The 23,914-nt window shown below is 48.9% G+C and overlaps 1 protein-coding gene across 4 annotated transcripts in view; it reads right to left on the bottom strand.

Moving 5' to 3' along the window:
- The window catches only part of FXYD6 (FXYD domain containing ion transport regulator 6), a 39,397-nt gene extending 16,058 nt beyond the window's left edge, over positions 1 to 23,339 (bottom strand). The window contains exons 1-2 of one of the 4 annotated variants that reach the window (XM_077112782.1): positions 23,114 to 23,322; positions 15,004 to 15,107 (exon numbers count right to left, since the gene is read on the bottom strand). The gene's annotated coding sequence lies outside the window, so the exon portion shown is untranslated. Of the gene's footprint in view, positions 1 to 15,003; positions 15,108 to 23,113 lie in introns of those variants that run through there. The other 3 variants (XM_077112783.1, XM_077112780.1, XM_077112781.1) reach the window with 3 other exon arrangements.
- Positions 23,340 to 23,914: the final 575 nt, after the last annotated feature.

The following is a 23,914-nucleotide window of genomic DNA, read 5'->3' as shown; positions in this document are numbered from 1 at the left end:
ACCTAAAATTTTTGAGCTGTGTTCCAGTAGCCTTGATTTTTGAAGACCACTATATAATGAAATGGCTTTTACAATGTGATTGCGTGATTGTGAAAACCTTGTGTCTGATGCTCCTTTTATCCAAAGTATGGGCATATGAGTAAAAATATATATAGATAAAAATAAATAAATAAATAGTATGGTGGATAAGAGGTAAAATAAATTGGTTGGATGGAAATACTAGTGGTCAATGAGAGAGAGGTAAGGGGTATGGGATGTATGAAATTTTTTATTATTTTCTTTTTATTTCTTTTCCTGGAGTAGATGCTAATGTTATAAAACATTAGATTTTAGAAATCATTCATTTAGATGAATACACAACTATGTGATGATATTGTGAGCCATTAATTGTATGCCATGCATGGAATGTATTTCTCAATAAAAAATAATTTTTTTAATGTACTAGGAAGCAATATAACAGCGAAAATAGGATTTAGCAAATGAGTATGGCTGCGGAATCACTATATTAATATTCTTTCTAGCTTTAGTGTTTTGGAGCAGTTAGAAGGAAAAATCTGAGATGGTGGAATTGTAGCTCATGACAAACTCTGACATCTGTTCTGTAACTACTTGTTGAAATGTGCTTTGAAAATTATTGTTTTTTCTTTCTTTGCTTTGTATACATAGTTATATTTTACAATAAAAAATGTTTAAAGAGTAAAAAAAATTACCATTACTTGTATTCTTCAATTCTGTGCTCTCCTCCAGATTTCCCTTTCCTATCTTTTTTCACCTGATAAGACTTCCTGTAGTATTTCTTGTAAGGCAGGTCTCTTGTTGACTAGTTCTCTCAATCTTTGTTAGTCTTTGAAGATTTTAATCTCTCCCTCAATTTTGAAGAATAACTTAGCTGAATAAAGAATTCTTGGCTGAAAACTTTTCTCATTCAAGATCTTAAATAAATCATACCACTGACTTCTGGCTTCCATGGTGCCCGTTGAGTAGTACAAAGTCATTCTAATGTGTTTTCCCTTGTATGTGGTAGATCGCTTTTCTTGTGCTGCTTTCAGGACTTTCTGATTCTCTTCAACATTTGACAGTTTGATTAGTACGTATCTTGGAGTAGACCCACTTGGATTTATTCTATTTTGAGTTTATTGGGCCTCTATGATTTGTGCATTATGTCTATGTTCGATTTCTGACATTGGTTTCCCCTATTTTTCTTGTGCTTCTTTGCTTCTTTCTCCTTTCTCCACTTTTTTGATTGATTTTTTTTTCATATTCATTCCCACTCTACTGGTTTAGAAATTACACAAACTCTTCCTAACAAATTAGTGGCTACCCTTGGAATTTTACTACGTATATTCAATTAGCAAAGACAAAATAGTCTTAGGTTAATAGTGTAATAGTTATTAAGTATAATATCCTCCTTGGAAAATACAGGAATAGTCAAACTTTTAATTCAAATCACTCCATTCCTGATAGATGCACTATTATTGTACAATATTGCAGTTCTGTCTTTTTAACCCTACAGAATAGATATCTCTATTTGTACTTCATAAAAACAATGTTTAGATTTATCCATGAGTATAGTAGTCATCCTTTAAAATTTTCCCCCAATTCCTCCTGTATTTACAAACATGTTGTACCAGGGTAAGTCTGTGTGACCAATAAACTATGGCAGAAGTGATAGTATGTTATAGTAGGTTATTAAAGCACCACAGCTTTCACTTCTCACTCTCTGTCTTGGATTGCACACTATAGGGGAAATCAGGTGTCATGTCTTGAAGACACTCGGGCACTCCTATAGGGAGGCCCATGTGGGAAAAGACTGAGAGCTTCAGTCCAAAATCCTACAAGGTAGTAAGACGTGCTTATGAGCCATATGAATGAGCTTGGAAGTGGAGCCTCCAGCCTTCAGATGGCATTCCCTCTGCATGACAGCTTGACTGCAAGCTCATGAAAGACCCTGAGCCAAAACTACCCAGCCAAGCTGCTCCCAGATCCCTGGCCCTCAAAAACCATGTGAGATAGTAAATGTTTGTTACTTTAAACTGCTGCGTTTGGGGGTAATTTATTATGCAGCAGGAGATAACTAATACAACAAATTTACAAATTTATTTGATCATCAATCTCTTATAATTTCAGCCACCCTTCAAACCATTTTATTTATTCTTGAAGAGCTTATTTTTTAGATTTTTCTTTAATGAAGATCAACTGACATTAAACTCTCTCAGTTTTTGTTCTTCTGAGAATGTTATTTCATTCTCTCATTTCACCTAGCATGATCCCCAATAATTTCCACCTTCCAGTGTTCAAACTCTAGTGTGATCCCCCCTCTTTGAAAGTGGGCAGGAGTTGCAACTTTGCTTCTAAGTGATAGTATACAACAAAAGTGATGGATATCACTTCCTTGCTTATAGTATGCAATATGGCAAAGGCAATGGACTGTTACTCACATGACGATATGTTCTATAAGACTCAATCTTAGCAAACTGGAGTTAGAGAATTTTCTCCCTTGTTGGCTCAAAAAAATAAACTATAATTCTGTGAGAAGGCCCATGGAAAAGGACACATGGCAAGGAACTGTGGCCAACCTCTAGGAGCTGAAAGCAGCCCCTGGCCAATAGTCAGCAAGAAAATGGGGACCTCAGTCCTGCTGCCACAAGGAAATGAGTATTTTCAACAACAAGAGATAACATGGAAATGGATCTATCTCCAGTTGATCATCTGATCAGACTAAAATTCTGACCAATATCTAAACTGTACTTGGAGAAACTCTGAAGCAAAAAGCCCAGCTAAGCAGTGCCTGGACTTCTAACCTACAGAAATAAGAAGATAATAAATGTGTGTTGTTTACATTGTTAGGTTTGTGGCAATTTGTCATGAAGCAATGGAAAACTAATACAACTCTATCCTTGAAAGACAGTTTGACACGTACACAATTCTCTAGGTTTCCTTATTTTTACTCTGCACTTTGACGATGTTACCCCACTACTTTCTGGCTTTTGTTATTGCTGCTGAGAAATCTGCTGTATCTTATTGTCATTTCTTTCTGGGTGGTCTATCTTTTCTCTCTGCCTCCTTTTAATTTCTTCTCTTTGTCTTTCATGTTCTGAGCTTCACTATGATAACTCTAAATGTGGATTGTATTTCCTTCACCCATAGATTCATAATTTTCATCAATTATATGTAACTTATAGCCCATATCTCTTTCCATATTTCCTTTCCTCCATTTTATTTTCTCTTCCTGAGATTTTTGTATAGAAATGTGTTGAAACATTCACATTCTATTGGTAATACTGCTTAACTGTCCTATTTTCTTATTTCTCTGTGCTGTACTCTTGGTTAATTTTTTCCAGATTACTTTCAATTTGCTAATTATCTTTTTAACTGTGTCTAATCTGCTATTGAATCCATCTATTTAATTTTCTATGATTATTATTTATTTCTAAAATCTCTATTTGTTTCTTTTTCAAACTTTCTGGCCATTTTTAGTAGTCTTTGTTGGCTGCCCATTTTTCTGATCTCATCTTTTATTTCTTTCAACATTTTCTACATATTATTTTACATCGCATAATCAAAATTTTAAATCCTCAGGGCTTTAAATCTATTTGCCACTTCTTTGTCTCTTAGTTATATTGTGGTTTTGGCTTTTTCTGTGTTTGTGAGCTCATATTTTTTAGATTTTAGTCTGTGTGAAATTTACTGTCCCAAAATGAGATGTTTTCCAACAAAGAAGATTTTATTTGGTTTTTCATGAAGCCCAAGGAAGGCAGGTACCAACATGAAATGACTTTAGCTCCTTTAAAAGTCCTTGACTTAACACAGCAGTCTCTGGCTTGCCCTCCCAACCCTGTTGGGCCCAAAGCTTAGTTTTTGGAATGCAGTTATGTCAATTAACTTTCCTTCTGAGTGCAACTTGGGCCTAAATTCTGATTACACTTCACATAACCCAGGGCTAGTTTTAACTCATGGTTTTCTTTTTCTTTCTTTCTTTGTTTTGTTTCTTTTTGTTTTTCAGTTTTTAGGTATTTTTTTGGTGTGGAGAGGACCATTTGGCTAGTAACTGGATGATTTCAGTTCTTTTGTAATGGAAAGTCCCTTCTATGAATCAGGCAGCCATGCTGTCCTAAATACATTTGTTCAAAGTATGTAATAAAATAAGTTTTGAGCACATGCTATTTATAAAGATTTTATGTTTCTTTTTACTTTATCTCTTCCTTTATTGGCTTTGTATGATCAGGTTTATCTCTTCTTCCTAGGTCAAGTCCTACCTCCAAATTAAATCTGCTCCTTGCTCAGCTCGTGAAGAGACTGAACTCAGGACCTGGAAGGAGGATGGAACTGGGCAATACATGGCTTCAAATTCTGGGGATCTTGGAGTGAGTACTGGATCAGCGATGACAGAGGGAAGGACAAATGGGCCAGCTTCCCATGGTGGGCCTTTGACCAGCTCTAGCCAGTTCAGTGAGTCCTAGGGGTAGGAAAGACAAATGCCAAGCATTCCAGGCTGCCAGGCACAATAGACAGAAACTTAGGTCACTGCTGCTCTTTCCCCTCAACTCCCCCACAATCACCTCCACAGACGCTCAGGTTCAAGTCAATTCCACAAGGAAACTAAGTCCCTATATCTTTAGCTCTGCAAGTGATAAATAGGTAAAGAAGATACAGCCTCAGCTTCTAAGGAGAGGTGGGGTTTGGGGGAAAAAGACTGATGCATCAACCAATGCAATGAGAGCTTCACAAGAGTCCAGTAGGGCAAGGAATAGGACGGAGGGCACATCAAGGGATCTTGGGCAGTTTTCATGGAGAAGATCTTTCAGATTAGCCTGATACAGTTTGATATATCTATCAAAAGTAGGATAAGATTTTGGTAGACGAGGGTAGGGAGAGAGAAAAGGAGGGGTGTTCTGGCAGAGGAAACGGCAGGAGCAAAAGCAGAAAGAGGGGAAAGTGGAAAGCAGAGATGACAAATTGGATTCAGTTCAAGTTCGAGTTCAGTTCAGTTCAGTTGAACCCCAAGGTACTTCCATCAGGTGATAGTGGCTGCCTGGAGTGGCTTTCCCAGAAGGATTCTGAATGAGGCTCAACAGGGAAGAGAGCCTTCAACCCTCAGGAATATCTGCATAGCATCGGAGGGGGCTGGGCAGCAGACTATCAAGTATTTGCCATTTTTAGTGTAAGATGCCTGCAAAACAGTGAATAACCCCAGTTTGAGGAATGCATGATAGGGTGGGTGGGGGTGCAGTGAGAATTCTGATAAGACAGTTGGAGTCAGATTGTGAACAGCCTTGAATGAATGCGGAGCTGTAAAGCTGAGACCTATCTTTGTATTCTGAAGAAACCCTTTCTGATCATGTTACAACGTGCTGAAAGAAATACTGTTACAGATTTGAACAGCTACCAACTCTGCTCTTTCCAGCCATTGCCCTGGCTACTCTACAGCAGCCACAGCTCGGGCAGGCTTCCTCGGGGTACCTCAGCCTCTTGACTCCCAAAACCATTTTTAAAAACCTCTTTGGTGGCACCCCTGGCACTGCCCTTGAGCTGAGTCTCCAGTTACACATATGGAGCCTTTGAAGGGACACAGAATGCCTTTGTCTCACTGCTCGACCAAGAAACTGCATCTCAGAACCCTGCCCTGCCTCCCTCCACACAAAACTGCCTCTCTGCATCCCCCACCCTCCCCGTTAACACTCACTCCTTTCTCCCGCGGCCAGGGGGAGGTTAAGAGGCGGAGGGGACAGGGAGATGATAGAGCTGATTTCTAGGACACGGAGCCTAAGGAGCAGAGAGAAGAAAGGAGGGAGGAATCTTGGGGATGGGGTGAAAAGCAAGGCAGATTTGGGTGGGGCGGGGGAGGGGGAGGTCAGGAACAATACATTAGCCGCAGTGTTCAAGGTTGGGGTGAGCGGGTGCTGACTTCCTAGAGCAGGGTTCCTGAGAAATCATCACTCTTCTAGCTGCTAGATGGAGGGACTGCTGAGCCCCCAGCCCCCGTCCTCATGCTGCGGCTCCCCAACTCACTGAGTCCATTTTCTCCATCTGGAAAATGGGACCAATCACACTTAAGGTTTCTGCTCGTTATTGCCCCCTTTCCATGTCCTCATCTATCTCTGCATTAGTAAACAGCAGGCACTACATAGCAGCGACATTTCTGGGTTCGTTTTGCTCTCTGATCTCTCTGCCGTTTGCACAGTTGCTTTGTATGTGAAGGGAAAAGCAATCAGAAGAGTTTCACCAGCTATTATCTTTCCATATTGAGTCATATAATTTCACTTAATTGCTGGGTAAAAGCTGCTTGCAAAGAGAAGCCACGAGTTGATGATATAGCAACATGCTATATTAATTTCAATTCCATGCAGCACTGAGGTAGATAGAATACCCACTTCTGTTGTGAAAATAACTCAGAAACAGCCTCCCTTTAAAATGCACAAGCACCAAATTACAGTTAAATTTCATTATCCCTCTCTCCTTTCTCTTCCCCTCTGCTCCCAAAACCTCACTTCCCTTCCCTCGCATCCCACCTGCTCACCTCCCTGCACGCCCAGAGAGATGGCCAAAGCCTCGGAACTAGGAAGACACCCCCAAAGAGAGAAGAGATGAGATCCCCTTCATGCATGGCACACCAAAAGGGACCCCTTTATAGGGTCAGAGAACGCCTTGGCCCCGTTACTTAGGCTGACCCATTGCCCTGGACTATTATTGTAAGCAGGGGACAGGATTTAGTTCATGATGTATCCACATCTTTGCAACAAAGAACCCTATTAAAAGAAGATTTGACTGTGTATGAAGAGTACAAGTAGGAGCAATTAGAACCAAAGAATGTCAGAGGGAGGTAGAGTGATTGAGATCAAAACTCTTACTATTAGTTTTTTGGGCTTTTTGTTTGTGTGTTTTGGGGTACATGGTCCGTGTACCAAACCCGGGTCTCAGGCATGGAAGGCGAACATTCTACCACTGATCTACCCATGCATGCTATTATTAGTTTTTTTTATTGGAGAAGACTGAGGGCCAAGAAGAGAGGTGACATGCCTGATTCATCCAGCGTGACACGGGCAGAGCCTGGCTCAGAGCCTATGTACGTTCCCCAGCTCCTGGCGGCAGTTCGGGTCCCTGGGGTTGGGAAGTGGGTAGGCCAGGAATGGTGGAGGAAGTGGCCGTGTGGGGGCAGCAGGGAAGGCTGAGCCATGCCCGAGGGGACTTGGGGCAGTCTGTCTGGAACCAGGGAAGAAGAAAACACACCGTAGGAAAGGGCAAGGAAGGGGGATGGTGTGGGGAAGCCACGGACAGCGGTTCCTCGGGCAGTCCACCATGAGAGAGCACAGCCTTTGACTGGAGAGTGTAGTGGGCAGAATAGCAAGTGTCTCCTCCCATGTCAAATTCATGTCCACCCAGAAACTGTTTCTTTATTAGGAAATGGGCTCTTTGCAGATGCCGTTATTTAATATGCAGTCATACTGGATTAGGGTGGGCCCTAAATCCAGAATGACCAGTGAGTGTCCTTACCAAAGAGGAAAACTGGCACAGAGACATGGGGGCAGAGGGAGAAGGAGACCCCGTGAAGACAGAGGCAGTGATGCTGCCACAAGTCAAGGAATGCCTGGAAGCACCAGAAGCTGGAGGAAGGAAACAAAGAAGGACTCTCCCCTCGAGCCTTAATTTTGGCACCTTAATTTTGGACTTCTGGCTTCCAGAACTGTAAGAGAATACATTTGGGTTGCCTTAAGCACCCAGTTTGAATTGATTTGTCATGGCAGCCCTAACACATTACTACAGACAGGGCAGGGGGCAGTTCTGTGTTCTGGAAGGAAAGTGACGGAGTCAGTCTGGAAAGAACTTCGAAATGCGAAGGGCTCAACTCCCACCTCCCACCCGGGAGCAAGCAGGAGGTCAGAACAGTCCTTTCTGATAACGCTGGCTGTGCCGGGAGGCTGAGTTTGGTGCAGGTTCTGTTAGTACAGCTCAGATCTGAGACAACTAAGGCTGGCTAAGGACTGAAAACAGAAGGCACAGGACTAAAAACCATCACAGACAAACTGGCCAGATTTAGTGGCCCAGAGGTGGTTCTTGATACTCCTGAGACATTAGGTCTTACTGTTTGGGTAGAAAATAGGGGCAGGGTGGTCTCATCTTATTTGTGTGAAGCAAGACCTTTTGGAGACAGGGGACTGGCCCTGAAGGCCTTTTAAGGCCTCCTTAGCCCTTGTTTCTGTGAAAGGGTGAGTACATTATTTTAGGACCACAGGTTCTCTGTTATATATGCTAATGAACGAGGCTTGGTGACATGGTCACTACGAACAGCAGATAATGCCCAAATCCTTGGTTTGGTTTAGGAAGGTGTTTCTACTTTTGTGGGAATTTAGGCATCATAAATGCATTCAGCCAGGGGATAAAAGAGCCCCCATAAGGCCTCAGCGTTGGAAAGGGAGGATTGTTCTCCTCTTCACCTGGCGCTTCCCCCTGCCACCTGTACCCACCCCACCCCAGCCACCATCCATGGCTCCCTGCTTCTCCATCTATGCTGGGCAACTGGTCAGTCTTGGCGCCCACACAAGCCACCTCCTCCACTCACACGGCTGCCCTTTTCTTTCCAAATTGCTTACCATCTTTCTGTTTCACGTCTTAGATGTTTTGGCAAAAGTTGTCTTAGGGTTGTATGTGCAGAAGTAAAAAGAAAGCAAAAAACAAAGGGACTGTCCTCATTTACCTGACTGATTTGTGTCTAGAGGAACACCAGTGGGTGGCCGGAGCGTTCCCCACCCCTGTTGGGAATGAGGCCTGCTTTCAGGGATGGGTTGTGTTCTTTCCTCTCCTCGTGTGCTATGAGACAGCTATGGTTAGGAATGGGATATGTGACCCCCTGGCCTGGAAACAGAGGCAAGAACCACCCAGGGACTCAAACCCACAACTCTGTGCCCTCGACACGCTAATCTTGAAGCCCTCTTCACAGCTTCCCAGGGCCAGACATGACCCAAGCTTCATCATGTTTTTGGAAAACAGAGGATGAATTTTTCTTCACCTTTGGTCCCTTCTACATGGCTCCCCAAAACTCCTTCCCCTCCTATCATTATAGGATCCAGCTCCAGCCTCCCTGATTGTAAAAGCTTCCATGCAAAGTCCCTGCCAGCCCAGGCCCGGATACTTCCAGGATCTCGATTCCATCCACGCCCAGCGAGGCAGAAACTCTGGAGCCACCCAGAGAATGTGACTCTCTCTCGAAGGGACACCTGGGTTGGAGCTTCCTGCAGCTTACAAAGCGTTGAACAGAGTGTGGCATTCCTTGTAGAAAGGGAGCTGTCCAGGTGATGGGGAGTGGAGAGCTTGGTGGTAGGAAGAGGCAAATTGCTGGAATTAGGAGTTTGCAGGTGGAGGACTGAGGTCTACCTGGAGCACAGGTGTCCTTCATAGAAGGAAATGAGGGAAACGGAACACCCTGAGCTGGGGACTCCATATGCGAGGCCTAGACCAGGAGTCTGCTGGATCAGATATGAGAAGGGATAATAATAACCATGACAGGCGATTTTTAGCCTTTTAAATCCTTATTCTCAGTGAATCCTTAGAAATAGCCCATGAAGTATTTGTTATCAACAAAGTCATTTTACAGGAGGTCCCTGGGGAATAAGTGCTGGGTTCCAGACTCCCACCCTGCTCTGGCCACCTGCCCGTTGGGAGGGGAAGGGGCTCTTCCTGCTGGGGATGTGCCAGCCCACCCCCCACCCCCACCCCCGGGAGGATGCTCCCCCACTCGGGCTGCGAAGGGTCATAATGGGACACCTCACTGTGTCTCTCCAGAGGCCAGCCCCCTCCCCAGCAGGTGACACCTCTGCTCCTCTCCCAGCACAGCAGGCTGAGACTGCAAGACAAGATCAGCTCTCAGTGAGCTCTAAAAGGAGTCACGGTGTCAGGGCTCGAGCTTCTGGTTACTTTCACCAACAAAGTCCCCCAACATCTCCAGCTTCATAAATATTCACGAGAGAAAGAGAGATAACAGAATGCACCGTGCCTGCCGGCTCACCCACGAGAGAGAATTTATATTTCTTTGCTGGATAGAGAGCTGTTTACTGGAGAGGGTGAATTTGTTTTTTTAACCAATTACAGAAATGTGCAGCTGATGAGACCTGAGTGACCGTATGGGGTGGGGGGCAGTGCAGGGCCAACCGGTCCATCTCCCTATCCACTTTCTCAGCCTAATATAAAGGTCGAATGAGACAACGCATGTGAAGGGTATTTGTAAATTGTAAAGCACTGTGAAAGCAATATCTAACATTTATTAGTTGTTAATGTCCGACCAAGTGCTACTCTAAATGGTTTCCATGTATTAATTCATTCCATTCTCACAGCCATCCTAAGAAGCGGTCATTATTATGACCATTCCCATTACATAGATGGGGAAACTGAGGCCAGAAAGGTTAGGTAACTTCCCAAGTTCCCAGAGATAGAAAACAGCAGACCCTGACTCCAGGGTCTTCTCTCTAAACAACCTGCTCTCCCGTCTTTCTGCATTTAGTGGCTATGCAACCCTAGCAAGTTACTCTACCTCTCTTGAGCCTTTGCTGCTGCAACTATGAGATGGGGATAATAGAATGCAGTTCAGGAGTTGTGAGGAACAAACAAGCAGGCCTTTGCGTCCTGGGAAATTGTTTTTATCTGCCCACACACATCCATCACCTTTGGGAGGGGAGACGGCTCCTTTCCCCTCCAACCATGTTTGTCTCTGGGGAGCTGCCAGTCACAGCTTCTCCCTTGTAGCTAAAGGGAGCAGGTATGAGACTTCAGTTTTCCCCAGGGGTTCTTATGTCAGGATCAAGGGAGACAGGGAGGCTTCCCAGCAGCAAAGCTGTGGAGTGTGTGTGTGTGTGTGTGTGTGTGTGTGTTTGTGTCTGTGTGGTGGGAGGAGGTTTTGGAGGAATGGGGAGAGGGAGAAGACATTCCAAAAGCAGACAAGTAGGGAGCTGGTGGGGAGAAAGGAGCAGGAAGGAGGGATGGGAGAAGGTCCTGCCTGTATCCCAGCCCCATCAGTGCCCAAGCCCAGCCCTCATTGCAGTTTGGCTCTGTGCACAGATAGTCCCTGCCTTGCCTAAACTAGACTGAGTTCAGTCTCTGCCATTTGCAATGAAAAGAGGTATCATGTGCTAAGAGCTGAGCACAATGCCTGACAAATAGTCTTTGCTCTTTAAGCATCACCTATTAGTGTTTTAGCCACTACCATTTCCCATCTCTTTCCTCAACTTCCTTCTCTTCCATTTTCTACTTTTTATGTTTCCTCAAAGATGGGAAAGAGAAACAGAGTAAGGGGCCAGGGGCAGGGGTCCAGCTACCGCCTCTCCTTCCCTCCGCCCCTCTTTACTTGCCCTCTCACCACGGGAAGGCGCCTGTGGTCTTCACGCACCAGGGTGGGGGCACCCGGGAGGGGAGGGGCCTCAGCCCACAGCTGACACAGGACGGGCAGGGCTTGACAGACGAAAGCAGCTCCCTTGAGCCACTGCCTTCCCCGGCCTCAAGAAAAACAGCCTGCGTCATCCAGGCCCGCAGACAGGTGGCGCGGAGAGAGCACGCCCACCGGGGGGGAATGACGACGTCTTTCCAGGCCCCCGCCCGCCGAGGGAAGAGACACAGATGCAAGGAAAACAGCAGGGAGGACATGAGACAGCAGAAGTGGGACTCAAGGGAACGAGGTTGCAAGACCCCACATTGGCTGGCTGAGGGGCAGAGCCCCAAGAAGAAACTGGGATACAGGTGGAGAAAGAAGGAAAGGTGGAGAATGAGGGAGGGTTAGAAAATCTGCTTTAGAGGAAAATCAACAAGCTTCAGAGCTGTCCTTCCTCTTGTGAGGCCTTAGCTACACACCCTCAGCTGCTCCTGCTGGCCCCACCATGGCTCAGGGTGACCTCGTGACACCCTGATGCTCCAAAGAGCAAAGAGGAAAAAGCACCAGGGCTGATGTGGGAGGAAAAACCAATCAACAGCTGCTCTTCCTGGGAGAAAACAGCTCCCGCCCTTCCCTGGCTGCAGAACAGCTGCCCAATGGAAGACTCAGTGTCTCTGCTGTCTCCAGGGCCCCAAGCCACTTCTTCCCCAAGTAGACGGGACCCAGCCCTTGAGGTCCTTGCTCTACCCCACTCCATGCCTCTAGCCAGCATGCCCATTCTTCATGCTTCCCCAAAAGTCCTTCAAAGTCAAGCCACTGCTTTCCATAAGGGGCCTTTTAGGTGTGTCACTCTAGGAGACAAATAGGCAGGGCCGAGAAGACGTCTGTGAGATTGGGGTGCCAGGCCTCCTCGGGTGCGGGGGAGGTCAGAACAAGCAGCGATAGGACAGGGACCCTCATTGCTCAGCCCTGGACCCTCCAGGATGCTGGAGGCTGTCAGAAGAGAATGGGGGGCTACCCATGTTCTCTCTGCTCCCCACTGCTCCTGCTCCCTGCCATGTTGTCGGAAGGGGGTGATGCTGATGGTCAGGATGTTGACAACACCACATATTTATAAGACGCCTTATTTATAAGACAACTTCACAAGCATTACCTTAAAGCATCATCACAGCTGCCTGTGAAGCTGGTCATCGCTGCCACTTTGCAGAATGGGAAATACGAGCTCACAGTTACATTACTTGCCCAAGATCCCACAGCTAACAATGGTGTAGCTGGGATTGGCTTCTAAGTGCATTGACTACAAGTGTGATGCTCTTTCTTCTCTTTTTTGCCGCCTTCCTGACAAGCATGGCATTGCACAGAGACTAATGGAAATGAAAACTCTAACCCTGTGGGCTGTTTGAAGGGATTACGTACCCTAGAAAAGCTGTGTTTTAATCCTGATCCAATCTTGTGGGAGCAACCATTTCTTTTAATCCCTATTCAATAATATAGGTTGTAATCTCTTAAAGATTATGCCCACAGAGATGTGACACGCCCCATTGTTGGTATTAACTTTTAATGAGGGAGATGTGACCCCACCCATTCCAGGTGGCTCTTGATTAGTTTACTGGGAGCCTTGACATGAGGAAGCATTTTGGAGAGAACAACAGAGCCACAAGACGAGACAGCCACGAGAACCGTACAGCCCACGCGGCCAGAGACCTTTGGAGATGAAGAAGGAAAACGCCCCTGGGGGAGCTTCATGAAGTAAGAAACTTTGAGAGAAAGCTGGCAGACGTCACCGTGTTTGCCATGTGCCTCTCCAATTAAGAGAGAAACCCTGAACGTCATTGGCCTTTCTTGAGTGAAGGTACCTCTTGTGGGTGCCTTAACTTGGACATTTTTATAGACCTACTTTAATTGGGACATTTTCATGGCCTTAGAACTATAAACTTGCAACTTAATAAAATTTCCCCTTTTAAAAAGCCATTCTGTTTCTGGTATGTCGCATTCCAGCAGCTAGAAAACTAGAACACCCTGACTCATGACCAACCTGGGCTCATTTGATAGATGTGCTCTCACCCAGCCTATCAGAGAAAACAGCAACGTCAAGGATAATCCAAAATACAGCTGTATTTAACTTTGGCATGCATTATGTCATTTTTCTCCCTTCACATTTTCTTGCTCAACTCTGTTTTCCTCACTCTGATGGATGTTGGCGTAAGGCTGGGACACTGGACCATCTTAGAAGGAAGGAGGCCCTGGCACAGCTATTAGCTGTTGTTGGCTCCCCACTGTTTGATCACGCCCCATCACTCCCAGCTGAGCTTCAGTATCAAAACAGGCTCTCTTTTCTCCCTCCTCAGCCTCCACCCACTTTACAGCAGCTGCTGGGTTCTGCAGCACCTCAATGCATTTATTCTGGGAGCTGAACCATGTCCCAGGACCGGTCGAAGGTGGTCCTGCCCATTGGAGCTCAGCTCACAAGGGATGCCAACAGAACTGCTAGTTCAGGGAGTGGCTGCCTTTCACTTGTGGGCTGTCAAACTATAAATCCTCTTTTTTTTTTTTAAGTATGGCTCAGAATTAGATTAGCATGTAGAGCTGACCTAAAGAGTACCCGTACTCAAATATATATGCCCCCTTCCTCCAACATTCTCCTAAGGAGATATTTTTTCATTTCACCAAATACTCCCTTTGAAAGGGCAAATGCTCCAAATCTTACCCATCATTTGTATCTTGGCCTGAGCTCTTTAATCAGATTGCTTTCCATACAACTGAGATCTGTCCTCATTTAAGTGGAGAAATTGGTGAAGAAAGAGAGGATTATTTTGAAACAAGTTGTGATTTTGGAAAGAACGGTACCATTAGCTTTCCAGTAACCAAATTAGCAAACATTGATTAGTTGCTTACTATTTTTCCAGACACTTTGCTAATTACTGAGGATACTGCAGTGAGCAGACAGAAACCAGTCCCTGCCTAGCCAAGTCCACAGTGTTTCTTCCTTCTCTCTCTCCCCTGATCTCCAAATTGTATCTGGGGTACAGCCCAAGCCTAGCCCTCTAATCTGATCCTTCTCTTCCACTGCTTAGCTGGTTCAGACCCTCATCAGTGCTGCCTCGTGTTGCTACTGGAGCTGCTTAAGGACCAACCCTCTTTAACCAGCTCCCAAATCTCCCTACAGTGTATTCTGATCCCTGACTTCCAAAGCTCAAATATATTCAGTGGTTCTATACTTTTAAAAATCCAAACTTTTTATATTGACATATAAATCCCTCTAAGCCTAGTATTTTTCTACCCCTCCAGTATCTTTTCCCTTTACTCTCAGTTAAGATAGGCTCTACTCCCTGTTGTTGCCACGTAGGTGTCTATCTCTATATCTTTATACATTGTCCCCTCCAGTTGGAATGCCCTCTGTTTCCCTGTTTCTTCCAGTTCTTAAGGCAGGCTGCAACTTGGGGTCACACAGAGAGCTTTCCTTTTTTTTAAAAAAAAAGATGCTTGAGAATCAATAGAGCCCCACTAAATTCTAAACCCTGGAGGTGTGACCAAGATAATGCGTAGAAGTTCCAAGGTGCAGCCAGGGTTGAGGATTTCTGCCTTCGCACACAAGGCTCCAGCATGGAGACTCATAGCTTTTTCCTCCAAATTAAGAAAGCGCCGCTCGCCTGTCCTTAGCCCTGAGTCGGCACATCGTAGATTCTGCTTTGCGATCTCTGTAATAAGTTCTCCTATCTGGAAAGTCTCTGGGCCACCCTGTGACGTGCAGGACCTGAAAATGGTGCAGAAACCAGGGGGTATGGGCCAGCGGACCGACACGCTTATCTCCAGGGGTAGAAAGAGCAGAGCTCCGGCCACCAGGCCCAGGAACCCGGCTGGACAGGGGACATTGAAAGGGACTGAAAATCCCAGTCTCATCCACACAGACAGTAGGAAGCCTTGTTGGTGGCGTCCACCCTCGAGATGACGCCATGAGGACGGCACATGACCACGCCCACAATCCCTGCCCAACCACGAGAAGAGCATTAGACAAATCCCCAGGAGGGGAAGCCTGCGGTGTGTCTGACTAGTACTCAAAACTCTTAAGGGAAGATGGTCACAGCCAGCAAGCCTAAGGAGACACCACGACTAAATGGAAGGCAGTCTCCTGGATGGGATCCTGGAACAGAGAAAAGGGATAAGGCCAAAACTAAGGAAGTCTGAATAAAGTATGGACTTTGGTTAACAATAACATGTCAATATCGGTTCATTAATTGCAACAAAGGTACCACATTCATGTAAGAGGCTAAGAATAGAGGAAACTGCGTGCAGAGAGTGGATAAAGGAACTCTCTGTTCTATCAACTCAATTTTTCTGAGAATCTAAAACTGTCCTAAAAGATAAGGTCTATTCATAGAAGTAATTATTTTAATTCACTTCAAAAACAGTCCCCACCCCCCTCCGGCCACTCCTGCATCTGCGCACCTTCCTGGCCAGCAATGTGGGGCACCGCCCCCTGTTCCCGGTGTCTGATGCTTCTCCAATAGGGCCTGGAGCGTCTGTGGTTCAGAAGCACACGGCCAAAAGCCAGCAACAGCCTTTTAAAGCCAGTGTTTTGGTTCTAACTAGAGGCCAGCGATGGCTCTGTGGCTTCTGGTGGAAAAATGCAACCTGTGGCCTCAATTTGTACTTTAAATGCCCATTAAACAAGCAGCTAGGCATTAACTTGAAAAGATTAGTCCCCTTACAAAAATTCCAGACAGCAATGGTGAGGAGAGAGGACTGAACCTGAGAAGGAGAAGGCAAAAGGTGGTGGCGCTCCAGGGGGCCGGGACTCCCAGGGTTGGGGACATCTGGCTGAATTCCCTGCACTGCCCCAAAGGCAGCCGGATGGGCTGCGAGCGGCATCTGCACAGGTTGACACTGCTGGCCTCTCTTCCTAGGGCTGGCCCCTTCCCCCTGCCCCTGGGCCCCCAGGCCTGGCAGGGCCTCCTCTGTCCTACGGTCCCTTGTGGGGGTGGGGGAGGTAGAGGAGCAGCACCGCGGTAGCTGGGAGGCTGCAGGCTGGGCCTGTGAAGGCCGGAAGTTCTGGCAGTGACTCTGATCCCGATGACTCAAAGCCATGTCTCTGAACCTCGGACCAATCCTGCCTTGACCTAGCTGCCCTCAGGTGGCATGGAAGAGACAGACTGCTTTCTTCCATGGAGGGAGAGTGGTGGTTTCAACCTGCAGGAACCTTAGTCAGGGAAAGGGAAAAAAAAACGAGAGAGAGGAAGAGCTGGCCGTGGAGAGATAAGGCCCTTTCTGTAGAAAGGGAAACAGAATTCCCAAATCACAGACACAAGCTTGACTTTTAGAAGTCGCCCTGGAAAGAACCCAGCGGCCTGGCTGCCTTCCCCAATTCTCTTCAAAGAGCCCTGCGGGCCTCTAACCCGTGGCCTTCTCCCACAGTCCTCAGAGGCACACAGGTCAGGATTGTTCAGCCCACGCTGCAGAAAAGCAAAAAAACAGGAGCACAGGCCAAAGGCATGGTTTCCTCAGTGGGTCAGGGCGGGACCGGGCCTCCCACCTCGAGCACAGGGGGGCCGAGGCGCCACCCCGAGGGGGTTTCAGCCAACTCCCAGAGAGTCTGGGTGGTGGCATCGCACAGAACACAGGCGGGGGCCCCAGGGGTAGGGCAGGCCTGAGCGCCAAGGGCCAGTGATGGAGTCACCTCCTCCACACGCCAGCTGACAAAGCTGCATTCATGAGGGGCCAGACAAGCAGTCCTGGCAGCAGAAACACGCCAGCCTGCCCGCCTCCCAGGCCACAGTGCCGGGCTGCTGAGCCGGCCCCTCCACCTTCTCTGCCCGGAGCCCCACCCGCTTCACAGCACAGCTCACGTCTGTGGGCACTGCGCTGGACAGGTTTTGCCTACAGAGCACTTTGCATACATTCTACATTGTCTTCCTGGAGGTGGGAGTGGCGTGGAGATGAGCTCTCACTGGTAGGTCTGGATAGATGGAGATTTGTATTTCCATGGGGGGTGGGGGGAGAGGGGCGGTGTTTCTTCCGCAGTGGTTCTATCTGTTTCAGGAAACATATGTCTCCTTCCTCACCCCCACCCCCTACGCATCCTTGCTCCCCCGACCCCCACAGAGCCGCTGGCCCACGCCTCTTTCCATTACTGCCATGGTAGTTGGCACTCCAACCAGACTATAAACTGTTTGGGGTTAGAGACCCATTCTAGGCACCTCTGTATCACCAGCAGGCAGCACTGCGTGCTCAATCAATAAATGTTAGCGGGCAGATGAATGAATGAATGAGACCCATTCTAAGCATCTCTGTATACCCAGCATGCAGCACAATAGCTGCTCAATCAATAAATGTTAGTGGATGGATGAATGAATGAATGAATGAATGCTTCATTCCCTTTCTGTCAGAATGCCATCTAATCTCAGAACAACCCTAGGTTATGAATGGAATTTTTCAAGAATTTAAAACCTTCCTCAGCATCCTCCACTTCTTTGAATCTGCTCTCAGGATCTCTGTCAAATCCCAATCTCGGAAACACCATGATGAATCTGCTCCAATGTCTTCAGCCCTGAAGCATCTCCCAGGTGGGGTCAGCTTCTTCATTTTCAGACTCTTACGAGGGAGCGGGGCAGGCCAAAAGGATGTGCGAGAATCAGGGAGCGTGCCCCAGGGAGACACGGTGCTGCACACACGAGGGCATATGCCAGGAAAGGCAGACAGCTTGGAGGGATATGGGGGCTTCAAGCCCTGCCAATTGGTAAGAAGTCCTCCCCACATGCATCCAATGCACACACAGTGGGCTTTCCCTGTGCACCCAGCACCATGCCAGGCACTGTTGGGGGAACAAATATGTGCAACACAGGCCTTGTCTTAGAAGAGGTAAGTAGGGGTGTGGGGAGAAGGCTTGTATGTAAGGAGCTAAAATGCAGGCGCAATGGGCTTATACTCTAAAGGAGGACCCAACAGAGCCTTCCAGGGGAGAGGAGGGAGAAAGCACGTCTGTTTCTCAGGAATTAGGAAAAGTTGCTTGAAACAACGAGCCCTGGGAAAAACTTGAAGGAGGATGATAATGATAATGTCATTATTATTATTAATATTTTTATAGCAGCTAATTTTCCCGTGTGTTGACTATCTGCTAGATGCTTTACATAGCTTTTCCTGCCCAATCATCAAACTCATTTTACAGATAAGGAAACTGAGGCTTAGATAAGGGAAGGAAATTAGAAGGTGGTGGAACCCAGGTTTGTGTGTGGCCAAAGGCCAGCTGGTGTAAAAGTACATTCAGCAGGGCCTGAGCATGGCAGAGGGTCGGAGAATACAAGGGTCCAGATGAGTCTCTGGAGAAGGTGCCTGGACAGGCAGCTGTGGCCAGATTCTAGAAGCCTTGCATGCCTCTGTGGGGCATCTGTACTTACCAGTGGGCCATGGAGCTCCAGGGAAGGGGAATGGCATGACTGGACTGGTCCGTAGGATGAGCAGACAGAATGGATTGGGGCTGACAGAATGGAAGTAAAGAAGCCATCCCATTGGGAGGGGTGAGAGGCAGGAAGGGTGAGAGACTGTGGCTGGCGAGGTGAGAAAGTATATGGGAACCTGGATGCCTCTGCTTCCATGTCAGGCGGAAGGATGTGTGAGAACGGGAAATGAGTACAAGCGTGAACACACATGTGAGTGAGCATAGCGGCCTTTTGCTGTAACTTTGGGCTTTAGAACCTTCCTGATGGAGGTGGGGTTTCCCAGGCCTAATCCCAAAACAGAAGAGGTAAGGAAGGCAGGGGGACAGAGGAAAGGACTAGACAAATCAATTGGTCTATAAGAATGGAAATCGGGAAAACATCACTTCACAGCTCTGCTGGGACCTCTGAAGTCCACCGGGCCTGGCATGCAGGAGGGATTGAGTAGCTATTAAAAGGATGAATGATGAGTTAGAGACCTTGGCCTCTGCTGGGTGGGAGGATGGCTGTTGGGCCAGTCACTGTCATTGCAAACGTGATTCCCCCTCATCCCTTGCCCTCCCTGCCCCAAATCAGATATTCTGAGCCACAGCAGCCACATTCTCACAGCTTTAACCTTGTCCCTAGTGGTCCCAGGCTCATCCCTAGGCCGCAGGCTCCCTGGCATATTTTTGATAACCAACTTGTTCCTGTGTGGTCTCCAAGCTAGGCCCCTACTTTCCCAGGTCAAGGCTTCCCAGCCATTCCAGAGCAAAAATGATGCTGCCAAACTTTGTCTCGGCTACAGATATCCTGCTTCTCTGAAAGGCAGCCATGAGGGACGCTCATCCTAGTTCTCCAGTGGCCAACGGCTCCCCGCAAAGGACTTCATAGGCCCACAGAATGATGGGCCTGGGTCTCATCCTCTCCAGAGGGCACCCCTCTAAAGGCATTCCCAGTCCATTTATGCCCTAGCAGAACAGACCAGGTAGACTGCAGCATCCAGGAGGGACCAGCTCCCTACACCCAAGAGAAGAAAACACAGTCTCAGCTTCTTGGGCACCTCCTCCCCACAGGGTGAAAAGAGAGGCTTTCTCTGGTGTAACCAGGGACCAGCCCATTTCCTGCTCAGCTCAGCGGCAACCCTGTTCTATGAAACAGGGTTTCATTATATATTATTATATTATAAGTATAATTTAATACCTGGAGAGAAAAGGGCTATTGTTCAAGACTGTAAAATCCACAATAGCTTAGAGTAGGAAGGGCCTTAGAAATCATGGAATCTGAGCCCCACTCTTGTCAGATGGAGAAACAGACATCTAAAACCTTGGAGGCCTTGTTGCTGGAGAGCAGCCTAATCCATTTCTGGATCCCACCAGAAGCTCCGGCTGCATCCAAAAAGATTTCTGTGTAATGAATGCATTTGTCCTTGAACATTACATTCAGCACTCAGGGACTCTGTCCCGGGACTAGAACCTGGGTCTATGTGCCTTTATTAAAGCTGTACCCCTCTCTGCCTGTCATGACAGAAATCTTTTTGGATGCAGCCGGAGGTTTGCCTCTTCCAGGACACTCAGGTGGAAGCTGGAGGGTGATCTGTTAGACAGCGAGTCCTGGGGGCTGCCTGGCACAGCCCGCCGTCCAGGTGGCAGCCAGAGCGTCCCTGCAGGGCTGGGAGCGGTATTCTGCTTTACAGGGGGTTCCGGGGGGGGTTGATTCCGGGGTCTGAGAGCTGCACCTTCCTCCCCTCACCTTGCAACACCCTCAGTCTCGCCCTCCAGGGAGACACAGTGGAGGACGCTCCCCAGACCCTCCCTGGCCACGACAGGACCGCACTCTTGAAGGAGTGTCCCAGTCTCCAGAGGACTGATGATAATAAAGGAAAGAAGGCACCAGGAGGTGCCAGTCAGGTAGTGTGCAGTCAGAAGTCCTCAGCCACGGGGGGCCATGTGACCTCTGAGCCTCAGTTTCCCCATTTTGCACTGTCCTGATGGGATGTTCCTTCAAGGTCCCCTTGGGCTCTGAGAAATCTGGGGTTCATAGATCCTGGACGGTGTCTCCTCGCAGTCCGGTCTCCAGCCATTAACACCTAATAGGTACCCAAGAGAATTCACTGAAAGATGGAATGCAATGAGCCCTGCTTCCCCTTGGAGGCCAGGAAGGAAATTCTTCCCTCAGGCTTCCACCACCTGACTGCCAGCAAAGCCACAAGTCTTGGAAAACCCCTGGCGCCCAGGACCCCTCTGTAAGACTGCTTCAACCAGCAGGAAGCAAGAAAATGTGCCAGGGCAGACAGGGTTGGTGTGAACCCCAGATGGGGCAGGTCGCCCTGCTTCCTCTTCCTTAACTCACGCGCCTTCTCTTCTTCCCCCTTTCTGACTTCTCCCCTCTTCTCCACTTCCCTTTTTCCCTTTGTCTCGCTGTGCTGTCCTCCTTTCTGGGGACTGGGAGCCTCCTGATGGCCCCCCAGCCTGCCTTACCCTCTAAGAGCAGGAAGACTCAGGCTAGGTGCAAGCTCCTAGAACACAAGTCTCAGCTTTCTCGGGGACCTGCAGTGGAGGCGGGATTCGGGTCCACCCAGCCTCTCTGGAGGCCAGCACCCAGCAGAGGGGCTCCTCTTCAGAGGGAAGCTGGCAGTGCCTTTTCCTCTACCTCCCTCCCCAGGGCTCCAGGGAGAGGATGGGGTTTTCCCCTGGGCATCCAGAGCCTCCACGACTCTGACCCACCCCCACACTGGGCTCCCCGGCGCCCCCTTCCTCACCACAGCCCTCGCCTTCAGACGGAGAAAGTGGGGAGTGAGTATGTGTTGAGGAGGCAGTGTTACGTGTCATTGTTGAGGTGTGTGTGTGTGAGAGCAGGCACAACGGCGTGCCACGGGGGCGTGTGCGTGGATGGGTCTGTGTGTGGTGGGCGTGTGGTGTGATGTGTGTGTGCGCTGTGTTCGTGAGGGTGTTTAAGGAGTGCGTGTGACAAGCAGGGCACACAGTGTGTGTGTGAGAGGATGTGTTTGTGCATGGGTGGTGTGGTATGTTTGCATATGTGGAAGAGTATGCTTAGAGTTTGTGTGAGTGTGGGTGGGTGTGTGGCAGGGGGCTGGGAGCTGGGTGTCCTGGGTCTCCCACCCAGTGAAGCCAGGGAAAACCAGTATCTAGGCAACCATATTGGGGGGAGGGGAGAGAGACAGAGGTGAGGAATGGGCAGGAAAAGGAGGGAGGCTGAGAAATGGGGCGCAGTTTCCATGGCAACTACCAGGCGGGTCACGTGCAAAAGGCTAAGTTGCGGAAGCACAACCACAGCCACAGTCGCAGCCACAGCCACAATGTGAGGGCGGCTGGCCCACCGGAGTGGGGGCCCTTTCACAGCAGGCAGGGGCTGCCCACGGACCCAGCTGCAAGCCTGGAAATCCAGGCCCAGCCCGAGAGCACGAAGCCAAGGAGACAAAGGAAGTGGACTCAGAGGCCACACTGTGTGTGAGGGGGAGGGCATCCAGCTGCTACAGCCCCCCATTCCCACCGCACCCCACCCCCACAGAAACTGGGTTGACCCGTTTCTCAGGGCGGGGGCTGCCCCTCACGTCCACCCTCGGGGGCTTTGTCCACCAGCCACCACTTGTAAGAGCCGGAAGAAAGCTCCCAAGACAGGCTGCTCACCCAACTCTCCATGGAAGCCCAGAAACACGGGGCGGGGGCCCAGAAACACGGGGCGGGGGCGGCAGCGGCAGGGCAAGCCCGAGGGGGGCAAAGTGAGGGAGAGGAGGGGATGGTGGGCCAGGCCCCTGGAAGGAAAACACGCTTGGAGAGAGGAGAAGGAAAGGAAAATCGAGGCAGACATTCTCCTCCATCCTTAGGCCCTGGAAGCCCACTCACCTCCCTGCTGCCCAGCGCCCCACCCCCAGCACCAAGCCACCAAATTCCATTCTGTATTGCTCACGTGAGTGTGAACAGTCAGTCACACTCCCTTATTCTCAGATCCTCACACGCCCCACGCCAAGTCTCTAGGCTTCAAAATAACAAAGGAAAACTCCCTCAGGATAAAAACCTGGGTGGGAGCAGCCCTTTCCCTTTCTAAAAACCATTGCCCCAAGCCCCAGGTAACCACAAGAGCTTTTCCCTGCCACCAGCTCCACCCCCGCGGCCCCACGGGGGCCCCTGCTCTCCCATACCCATCCCTTGCTTGCACCCCCAGACCCCTTTCAGGCTGCCCGGGAGAACGAGGGGCCATCCGCCCAGGAGCACCGCACACGCCACAGGAACAAACAAAACCCGCTGTTCCCCCGATCCCGAGGATCCGCTGACGCCTGAGCCTCCTTCCTTCAAAGAACTCAACTTTGCCCATCTCCCCAGCACCTTACCTGCACAGAACGGCCCCCACCAAGGCACTCCCGGGAGGACCTGCCGAGTCCGGAGGAGGCTGGGAGTGGCGGGCTGGCAGCAGGGCGGTGGGAGAGGCTTTTGCTTTTTTCCCGCCTCCCCTCCTCCTAAGAGTTGGGGCGGGCAGGAGAGGCGCGTCCAGCTGGAGAGGGGAGTGGCCGGCGGACGCTCCCTCTCCCTCCACGCCACGGGGCTGGGGCCAGATGCCTGGGTGTCAGCTGTCTGATGGCTTCTGGGTAGCAACAGCGTGCAGACCCCCTCCCGTCCCCTCCGCTCCCCTCCCTATTTCTCCCCTCCTCTCTCCTCCTCTTTCCACCCTTTCCCTCCCTCTCCGCTCCTCTCCAGCTTCCAGGCTCGGTAACTTCCCCTCCTCTGGTGCAAAGGAGTGAGCTTCTCAAAGGACGGTCAAGCTCAGAGACGCAACAGGAGGCTGCTTCCAAGAGGGCACGCGAGTGCCAGCGCTGATTTGCTATAAGCCGTTGTTTTTTGGTTTTCCCCTGGTGAGGGTGGGCAGGGAGCAGTGAGACAGATGCAGTGACAGAGCTAGTGTCTCTCTGAAGTAGTAAACTGAGGGGAATAGAAAAATAAAAGGAAATAACCCAGCAGCAGACACAGCAACCCACGTTAATTGTGAGCCTTGGCAATTAAGGGGAAAATGAACTAAAAGCATGAATGGCTGTGTCGTAGGCGCCAGAGCCAGCTCTGGTTGTAGTTGTCATTTTCAGCGAGAGCCAGATAGGGTGCTTGCTGGGGAGCAGGGACCTCGCCCTGACCACAGACCT

This window comes from Tamandua tetradactyla, chromosome 8, assembly GCF_023851605.1.
Source record: "Tamandua tetradactyla isolate mTamTet1 chromosome 8, mTamTet1.pri, whole genome shotgun sequence".
Lineage (NCBI taxonomy): Eukaryota > Metazoa > Chordata > Mammalia > Pilosa > Myrmecophagidae > Tamandua > Tamandua tetradactyla.
This window is presented reverse-complemented; position numbering and strand designations above follow the sequence as displayed.